Source organism: Sprattus sprattus (assembly GCF_963457725.1).
Source record: "Sprattus sprattus genome assembly, chromosome: 5".
Taxonomy (NCBI): Eukaryota; Metazoa; Chordata; class Actinopteri; order Clupeiformes; family Clupeidae; genus Sprattus; species Sprattus sprattus.
In genome coordinates, this window is record NC_137924.1 from 13,718,196 (window position 1) to 13,728,928 (window position 10,733).

Below are 10,733 nucleotides of genomic sequence, written 5' to 3' on the forward strand. Positions count from 1 at the left end.
GGTCTTGTGCACTGCGACTAATTAGAGGCAAAGTCTCACAGTAGCAAGCCATTACAGTTATTTTGTATTTTAATTTAGCAACAGAACTGTCACAAACATTGTGAGGATGAATAATGAGCCGGGAGCTGCGACGCTTTTAACTTTACTCAGAGAAGAAGCGTGGCGTACGCGCACGCTGGGCACGGAGCTGTGCATTAACAGCATTTCAAATCGGATCTGTAGTCCAAAGCCCCACCAAACGCAGTCTTCATTAGCGCAAGGAAACCTTTATCTTCAACCTTCATCTATATCAGCCCTCTGTTAATGACTAGCCCTGTAATGAAGCAGCATTCTGTCTGCTTGGCTCCCTGTTGGAACCAGAAGCCTAGGGCAGGGCCCGCTGTTATTGACAAGCAACGCTCCTGCTGTCTTTTTTCAGTGAACCTGTCACACAGCTAAAGGCTTCATATGTAGTCCCCATGCTTGCAGCAGCGTATAGGGACTAACAATGTAGAGATACAGTAGTAACAAGGATATGTATAGAGAGAATAACAACCTCCAACCAAAGATAGAGAGAAATGTATTTAATATTGTTGAATTAGCACATTGACTGTAAGAAAGATGCCTCCTATGCGAAGATTTTGAAGAGGCTATGGTATACATTGTATACAAAAAATATTGTTGTATGCTTAACAATTGGATATGTGTCTGTGACTTTCTTGGAAATGGTTTAAGATAGGCTCACTGTGGTGTATCTGTGTTTTGAATATCTATGAATAAACCTTTTCTGAACTGGTAGACCACATAAATGCCCTGGGACCCACAGATACCATTAGAGCCAGGCTGGCGGACATCTTCCGAGCTAAATCACAGATGTGTATTATACGGGTAGCAGACGGCAGAGATATAATGTCACAAATCGCATAGTGAAGAAAAGGGCTAATGTCCCAACTAAAAACTTCTTTTATCACTTGCAACTGACCTATTATCAACTGTTCAGTTTGTTGCTAGTCTCTTAAGAAATTTATGGGAACTGGGTGACCCTTGAAGTGCAGCTGGGGTTTGTGACCATTTTGTTATTTCTGCTGCCATGCACTGTCAGACAGCAACAACTGAAGAACATCAGCGACTGTCCCTTGCAGGCCCCAAAGCATAAAAAATTTAAGCTAACGCTACTTTTGAAGCCATTTCTGATGAAAAGCTCACAGAAACGAAACTGACTTATGCCAAATGAATATCACTGAATCTCTGTGATTGTAGGTCTGATGTTTGCAACATTGGAATTATTTATAAAACATCAATTTTAGCTTAAGGTTAGCCGCGGTATGAAGAGGGTGCATTTCTTTCAGCCTCCTGAGAGGTTTGCTGCATAGCAGGCCTGAGCTTTAAGGGAATAAAATCCCTCTCTGTACCTTCCTCACCCCTGCCCTGAAAGGACTCCAACTGCACAGAGCTTTTCATTGCACTGATAGGCCTGATATTGGATACGACTACGTAAGAGAAACACAGACCTCTGATTGTTCGAGCAGATTTGACACAATATGTGTATAAACACATTGCAACATGGAGGTGATGATGACAAGTACTGATACTTGATGGTAATTGTAATGTAAAGGATTCCGTGTTACAACTCTATGTCTCTCAAAGAAAATAACTATGTAATAAGATAGCATAATTATTTGTTTGTGGGGAATAAAATTAGCCCCTACAATGATGGGGACTAAAATAGAATAATTTAGACAGGTAAATGAAAGCTACAGTCCAAAGGGTGGCTTTAAAAAAAAAATGTAAAGGAGATTTCTTTTTGAGGAAATAAATAAATAATGGGAGTAAACAAGCCCCTCTCGGTGTTACAGCCGTGATCTTCATTAGACTAGCAGAGAACAACAGCAGGTCAAGGTGAGGCTCATTCAGAATGCAGCGTGAGGAGTGGGGAACGTGGATTACCGCAGGAACTCAAAGGCAATTTGTTCAACAAAAAAAAAACAATGCGGCCCTACCCCGTCTCCAATCAAACCACTCACGGCTCGTGAGCACATGAGCGAAAAAACCTCAGAGACAAGACAAGGCGTTACACGACCAAAGAGTTGCAGTGCAACCTGACAAGGGGGGGGGGGGGGGGGAAGCAAAAGACTACAAAGCCGGATAATGAGGAGCCGTAGCCGCTCAAGAATCATTAGCAACGCGCCGGCACCATGTTCAAAACCAAAGGAAATATGTGCACAAGACACATGCTGCGATTAACTCTTTCATCTGGAATTTGCTCATCGATTGAAATATAGAAATATAAAAACAAACAGCCATACAAACATGACCATCCTCTATGATGGAAGCAAAACGCAGAATCAGAGTGTCCTTGCGAGAGTGAGCCCCTCAGCCAATTTCTGTGTGCTGGGTGGAGCGGCTCTCCCTCTCTTCCTCCCCATGGCAAAGTGAAATGGAATTGCCTCTCACATTCAAAGACAGCTCGGGGAAGGTGATAATAGAGCTGCACCCTGCTGTCTTCAGCCAGGAAATGGGAAAGTGGCATATGGGGCCAGGAACCAAACAGAAAGAGAGGGAGAGACACAGCCAGGCAAGAGAGAGAGAGAGAAGGGGAAAGCAGAGGGAAAAGGTTAATGATCATCCAGGAATTCTAGCAGGAGACAAGATCCACGCAGTTGATGTTGAAGGGAAAAGGAAGACAGACACAGAGAGAGAGAGAGAGAGAGAGAGAGAGAGAGAGAGAGAGAGAGAGAGAAAGAGGAAGGAAAGCATCATGCCCTCTGGTTGTTTCCATGATGAACCCACTCTCATGTAATGCATTATAAAGGTTCATGAGACATCATAATGCATTCCAAATAAAAGCATAGCCATCATTGCTCTCAGGTGCATGTTTAAATCAAGTGCAAGACAGGTGTTAATGAGGATTGCCTGAGAGAAGTAAACACAAATCTACAATGTGTTGAGGAGTGCCCAATTATGTTGCTCCTGAAGACACTCTCGATGCAGTATCCCCATGTCCCCTAACTTGAAAACGGTGGCTTAATCATTATACAATGTGCCACTAGACGAACATCTTACATTTCAGTATTATAACCAGGCCTTGCATACCTTAATTTGTGGTGTTGGTTATCCTCTGTTGTGTATGTCTGGTGTGTAGTTTTCAGTAGCAGGAAGCTGAAACTCTAAATCAGAGGGCAGTTTTCAGGAAATTGGTATTAATTGGGCAGGGGAAGGGTCCATGGAAAGAATAGGGGCAAAGAAAAGACACGGATACAAAAGACAGATAAATTAATGTCTTTTTACCCTCCGTGCGTGACAGTGAAAACATGGAAATGAGTGTCATGAATGTATTACAAGGAGGAGCGATAACGTTAAGTGAGATTTATATTAGCAGAAGTAGAGGGTCTTCAAGCTTCTTTTTCAAGCTGTTACCACACCTTAGCCAGAGCACTCGCTACCCTTTCAGCACTTAAGACTGGACACCCACCCTTTAAGTATCAATTAGACGAGCGGTTGGGCTAAGGACTCTTTCATGAAACAATTTACACTATGTTGCACTACCGCTGGGAACCTTTGTTCACATTTGTGATGATTTTTTTTTCCTATTAAAGAAGGTATGAAGGTTGAAGAAGCACATGACAACTGGTGAAGGGCACAGAGTATTGGCAAAGCTGTACCAAGGAATTACAGAGAACCGCTCTCTTTCTCTCTCTCTCTCTCTCTCTCTGTCTCTCTCTCTATCTCCCTGTCTTTCCTCCTTTGTCCTCTCACCTTTTCTCTCTCTCACACTCTCTCTTTTTCTTGTGGTGGCATTCACACATTCACAAACATACACATAGCCCATGTCCCATGACTACGCGATCTGTCAGGGCTTTAGTAGGCATTTTGCAAAGCAAGTGTGCTTGTGTTTTTTATAAACAAATGTGGTCAAATGAAAGTAATGCAGAATCATTGCAACATCATGAATATAATACGACACAGCTGTTTTGAGTATTTACATGTGAAATATTAGTCCAGCTGCTAGAATTTAGCACTGTTATCAGTGACTGATGTATATATCTGACAGTGGGGTGCTTTACGTTACTTTTAAGTATTATAAAACCAGAGTGCCATATTTTAAATGGAGGGCATTACATCCAGAACCACCCCACAGATCATCATTATAAGTGTTCCTCCTATAGATTAATGAGTCAGTCAGCAGAAGCCTTGAAGGATTATGGGGTTCTTGTCATATACACACAGCGTTCCTCACAGATGACAGGCTGATCATTTGAAACTAACAAGTTAACACTGTGACGCAGAGGTGAGGTGGCAGTGTCTCTGGTGGCAGATGGATCGATATGCTACAGGTGCCATGCTACCTAGAGCATCTGTGCTACCTCGGCAGAGTCTGCACAGTGGATGCCAGTAGCAGCAAGACATCTACCGCTCACAGAGGAAGCCACTGGATTTGAAGACCTATTTGAAGAAGAATGACATGCAATGAATGAATCGTTTTCTTCAAAATGGCAGATAAAGATACAAAAAAAATCAATCTGTAGGTGCAAAGTGAGCATAGTGAAACAAGTAGTATTTGGCCGGGTATACTGATAATTAAAAGTTTGAGATGTTTGCTAATCCAATCACTGACAAGTGTCAAGTGGGTGGACGTGTGACCTAATACGAGTCTGTAGTAGCACTCAGAAAATGTGAGATGCAGTGATGTTGACATTTTTTCTCTTCTGCTAACTGCACCTATAGTGCACACAAAACTGAAATAAGTTGCCAAGGTTTGTAAGTGTGCTTCATTATATACTAAGTAATGGTTAAGAACCCACACACGCACGCACCCACACACCCACACACACACACACGCACACGCACGCACACACACACACACACTCACACACACACACACACACACACACACACACACACACACACACACACACACACACACACACACACACACAAACAGGTGTCATTGTCTCCAGTGTACATCTTGTGCAGTCCCCCATCTCTATCCCCTGTTCGTATGAAAATGCAATATCTATATTCTTCAAATATTCAGCAGTCTTCACTCCAGTCGGAGATGAAGTGCGTGTGATTTAATAATGCAGCGAGAGAGAGACCTGCCAACACAGATCTCTCCTCAGGCATGATGGGCCCGTCTCAGATTTCATGATGCCCTACAAAAATAAACTTCGGCTTGTTTCAGCTCAGCCGCATATCCCTCCATCTTCCGCAGATGGGGGTGACGAAGCCCACACCTTGAAGTCACCAATCTAATAGTCCAACCTCTAACAATGTAACAGGCGCTTGCTGGATCCAGATAGCACTTCACTTGCCAATTTTTTGATTAAATATATGCATGCAAGGGCCCTCTCTCTCATGCCGGCACTTATCTATCATATTCCTTTGCCAAAAACAAGCTGCAAAAAGAGGTGACACTTTCCCCTCTTCCTCTCCGTATCAAGAGATGCTTTCATTGTGAACGTACAGTATGCCACTGCTAGCGGTACTAATGGGTATATTCGCTGAACAGAATCGGTTTTAAGAGTGCCTTGAAAGAACTAGGAAACAACATGATACATGCTTTGTGTTACGAAGACAAGGGGGTCTCCAACTTGCAGATTAGGGTAGTGGGAGCACTTTGCAGGTTATTGTCGCAGGTATGTCAGGGGAGAATAGCACTGGCTGTCCCCAGGTAGAAGGAGCTGTGAAGAAAATACGCAGCGCATTCGTACTGGGCCAAATTAGAGGCTTGAAAAACATGAAATGAATTTGTTCCAGATCGATGCATCTGCCACACAAAAGGTTATCTCAAAACATATTTTTGTTTTAATAATTAGTTTAACAAAAAGAATGATCTGTTTAGAGAAAATAAAATGTGATTATCAGTGATGAGAATTTTCCATGGGAACACGCCTCAGAGTCCCCATTGTGCATATGTCGCAATCTTGTTTTATGTTTTGAAATACTTGCACCATCCATGTTATTCTGCCATTAGTATTATACACCCTCTTCAATCCTACAATGGGTTAAAAATATCTCAGACAAAGGCGCCATTAGTACGTTGGCACACAAGTTGTCTTTCCCAGGAGGAATGGAGGGTTAACGGGAAACAGGAACATTACATATGGTGTGCCATTTTCCCAGCTTCACCAACAAGAAACCCAAAACTCCCAGTCCTCCTTTTTACTGGACATACAACCAGTTTACAATAACCCAAGTTTTTCTGCTCGATGTAGCCGAGCTTCGAACTAAATACACACAGATTGTGATTTATGTGCTTTGCGGGGACCAAGAAAGGGCTGTATGAGTCCGTTGTCTAGCGGCCCACAGGTTTTATGGAAGGCCATGTTGCAAATGGAGGAGCATCGAGCCCAAGCACTAATGAAGCCGTCCACCCACTAATGCAGTGAGGTGTCAGTCATGGACGCGGTCTGCCAGGATGACTTTCAATTTCACCAGAGCCAGATGGTTTCTTAACACTGAATAAATAAATGGAGTCGAGTGTGGGCCCCTATATCACAGTTCATGTTCATATGTGCAGCGCTTGAGACTGGTTATCAAAATGATCAAAATGAAGATAAAAGCTTTGATCTTATCGCCTCTGGGTAAATAAAGCATGCATCACTGGAGAAAAGTGCCATCAGGATTTCTTAGGTTAACAGACTACCACTGATGCATTTGTCATACTTAGAGCCACACTGAGGACAAAGTGTTAAGACCAGGCTTTAGTCGCCTCGACAGATCAGATCGTGCCTCAATGTGTTATCCCTTGTAGTACTCCAGCATAGATTTGTTAGCATCATTAGATATATTGTTTCACCTTTTCCATTGTGTGAACCAGTGTAATTTATTAGGCCGTCCTTATTATTATGTTTCATTAAAATACCTGCTAATGAATTGTGAAACAAAGTGTTATGGTGCAATGGCCACTTTACTATCACTATTTAGGGTGCGTTCACAGTGGTACGCAACTGCTTTATTCAATTATATCTTAGTATTTGGTAGCTACTGCATGGTGTGAGGATGTCCAAATCACACATAACCAAAGGTGTGCTTGATTTTGCTATTTGTCTCAATCATTAAGACCTAGCGGCCTGGGTTGCTTATACCTGTAAATGGACTCGGAGGAAAACAAAAAAAAAGCCCAGTGCGGTTTTCACTTGGGGGCTTGAAATTCACACCCATCTGAGGTGTTGTTTAGTCGTCTGATAAACATGTGCGAAAATAAAGGAGTGGAGAGGAGAGAGGTGTCTAAGTCACAGTGGATGGGGGGAGGGGGGAGGGGGGAATTCTAGATTTCATCCACAAATTAACATCACAATCAAGTCCATATTACTCTTTAGTTGTTGCACAGGGACAACAAAAGGAGAAAGACAGTCTGTATACAACCGAGAGTATCTTGGAGAACACAGTCTTGATTCTAATTGAAGCTGCAAACGGCCATATGGGCAAGTGTGAAAATAGAATGCCCAAGAAGTGCATGAGAATATGAAGATTAAAGAAAAAAAGATGCCTTCTCCAATGCTGTCAGCCCAATACTCTTGAGCCAAATATGTCCCAAACTGGTAAATCAACCAACACTGTTAACACAATGATTATTATTGTTATGTGTCTGTTGTGTATGCATTGCTTTATTTCCCATAAGGCCTCACAAGGCTAATATCTGGACAGAAATATATTTATATGTATATACGACTATATATTAAGAACTACTCTACTTGAGAATAAGAATTGTTCTAGAAAGCTTCAATTTTTTTAAAAGTTCTAAACACTCACTGAGCAGAGAGGGGGAAAAACAAAGTGCATGCAAGGCGCTCTGTGCTTGTCGCCTCGGTGATGTTCAGAGGCAGCCTGTTATTGGAGGTGTTAATTGGCAAATTCAGTACAAGTCAAGAGCATGTTCCCTGTCGTCCTCGCCCAGCAAGGCTAGGTCATTAAACCGAGAATGGATTCTTTCATGCTGCCTTAACCCTTACCGTGCTCTCCATCATTTTTATTCCTTTATTTTTTCTTTTAAGCAAGGAGGGAAACTCAACATGCTTTGGTTTGGAAACCTCTTAACAATAAATTCACAAAAGAATCAAAACCAAAAGACATGATCATACACCGTTACATTCAGCTGAATGTAAATACATCTTAGACATAGTTCCTAGTGCAATTATAGATTTGAATTATTTATGTCTTTATTTTATATATTTATATAAATAAAAATGTTCTTAATGCTATGATTGGAGTACGAAAGCTTTTTCATCTATGTGTTATCTCATGTATACCCCAGAATATCTCATGGCATAATAAGCAAACTCTACAGTCATACGCATGTCTGAACATAACACTGGCAGTTCCACCAGCACCATATTTCCTTTTTTTATTTCCTTTTTTAAGGGTGCTACGATAGAATATCCCAACTGTTTACATGCAGTCCAGCTTTCTGTTCCCGTGCAATGAGGGCCTCCTTTGGGGTTCCGGGTGTGATCTCACCACTGCCTCTGTCATCACTTGCTGTGACTGCCAAATCTGGTCTCCAGAAATCAGGGCTTTCAAAGGCATCACAGACACAAACACACACAATACAGAGGACTGCTCTGAGACCCTCCAAAGGCACCACTCGTTCAACACATTTGGGGGTGACGCGGGCAAATCGAACTGCTGCTCCGCGCGCAGTGAGTGCTGGCCTATTGGATCGCATGTAAACTGTGAGACGACTTCATCCTCTCAAGCCTCTCGAATTGGCTGCTGTGCAAAATATGATCAGACAATAGATAGCCAAATATGTTTTTGTCATAAGCTGTGGGTGGTCTTGGTGACTTTGATGTTGGTGAGGCAGTTTTTTAGCCAAGGGGGCCTTGACATGCTAGCCAAGTTGCTGTAAACACCTGTTTCAAGATGAATGTGAAATGTAAAATCATGCAGCTGAATCATAAGCAGGGCGTAGGAGTTCTGTCTTTAATCTGGTCCCATTTGATTGGCATGCTGTGCAGTATAAGAAAGTCACCTTCTTTATGATGAATCTGCCAACAAGTCTATAGCATGTATACCATAGAACAAACAAATATGAGACTTATTTACACACTGCCTCTTATATTGCACTTCATTGCCTATCATTTCTTTTTAAACCTGGGCTCAAACCCTCGTGTTTGCTAGCAATGTGTACCATTGATTTGGAGCAGGAACAGCAAAACCAGAGGATTTCTTCTGCAGTCATTTATCGACTGCTGATTAAGACGTCATCCAACTCTCGAGTGAGGCCCAAAGCTAAAACCAGTAATATAGCTCTCGGGTACCTCCTTCCTCTCGTCATTTCTTAGTTAGGCCTATGTATATTCTGTTATTATGGCTTGTCTAGAAAATCCTTGCAGGCATAATTTTCTCCCTGATGGCTTTGTCTCTGTGTCATTTAAAGTTACTATACCTGGATTTTTTTTTGTATTTAAAGTAACCTACCAATTCAATTTTCATTGGAACCAACCACCACCAAACTTGCATCTACATTTCGCCTCTACACCCATGGAGACAGATGGACAGATCTGCATCTGCACAGACACTTTCTGGGGTAATCACTTGTTTAGATGAATTGGAGGACCAATGGGATCCGGGGGAGGCTAGCAGTACTCTGCGATAAGTGGTGTTGTAACTGACATGCTGTGAGGGCTTAAGTATACCCCACATGTCTGCATTTGAGCTACATGGATGTGTACCTGTTTGGGTCTCAGCCCCTTCATAACTGTTTACTCCTCAGTCTAAACAGCAATGGATACCTACCTTAAAATACCTTTGCTGGTAATCTAATCAGATTCCCTGAAGCATGAAGCAAGAAGGCCTATGCGGTTGTGAGCATTTATACTTGTGCGCTGGTGTGTCTGCGTACATAAATAAACAAAGATGGCAGACTCAATTCCGTATAGGGCTGTGTTTGTACATAAATGTAATTTGCTTGCCTTTTTCACTTAGATTTCTAAAAAGTTAAAGTGTAGAAATATACACTGTACAATCTGATTACCCTGATATTGTAACCAAAAAATAGGTCTGAGGGGATTTGTGAAGAGTTTGCCAACCAACTATCTAACGCTAGCTTAATCTAGCAAGCGAACTACCCACAAAGTAGACAGTTTGGTAGCAAAGTTAAACAATGGTCAGCAATTCATATGGTACATTAATTGTTTATCAGCACACGCCCAAAGGTCTGACAAGCGGACTAGTTACAGATGTTGTGGTCTGCATTGCTGCACCTTGTAGTTACATTTCTGGGAAAGTGCACGTCAGGCTACTGTACCCTGTACCCTACGCAGTACCTATGGTGTAGATTATATGCAGAAGCATAAATCGGCCTTGAAGACCTCACTCAAAGAATGCTGTCCTCATCTCATGTTTGAATGCTGTTCCCATGTCAGGTTTGGTTTGCATTCCGCTTAAGACAGGTGTGAATGCTTGAGTGAAGTCACCGATGGATGGTGTGTTGTCTTTGTGCTCTAAGCGCACTGCATCGCATAGAGATTACAATTTCAAACACCTGTCACACAATTTGAATTTAATTTACTGTGAAGTTGCTTTACATGAGTTGTGAGGAATCCTTTGTTTGGGTCAATGATAATTAATAACAGCAAATAACTCACAATCTAGAGGTGCATACATATTGAGGTTTTTTTGCACAAAATACTCCATGTAAAACCACTAGCATTTTCACACAACATTCTTTATATTGTGGTGTCCTTGCAAAGAAACTTCACCATTGACTGCAGTGTAAGATATTGAGTAATATAGTATTCAGTATTAAT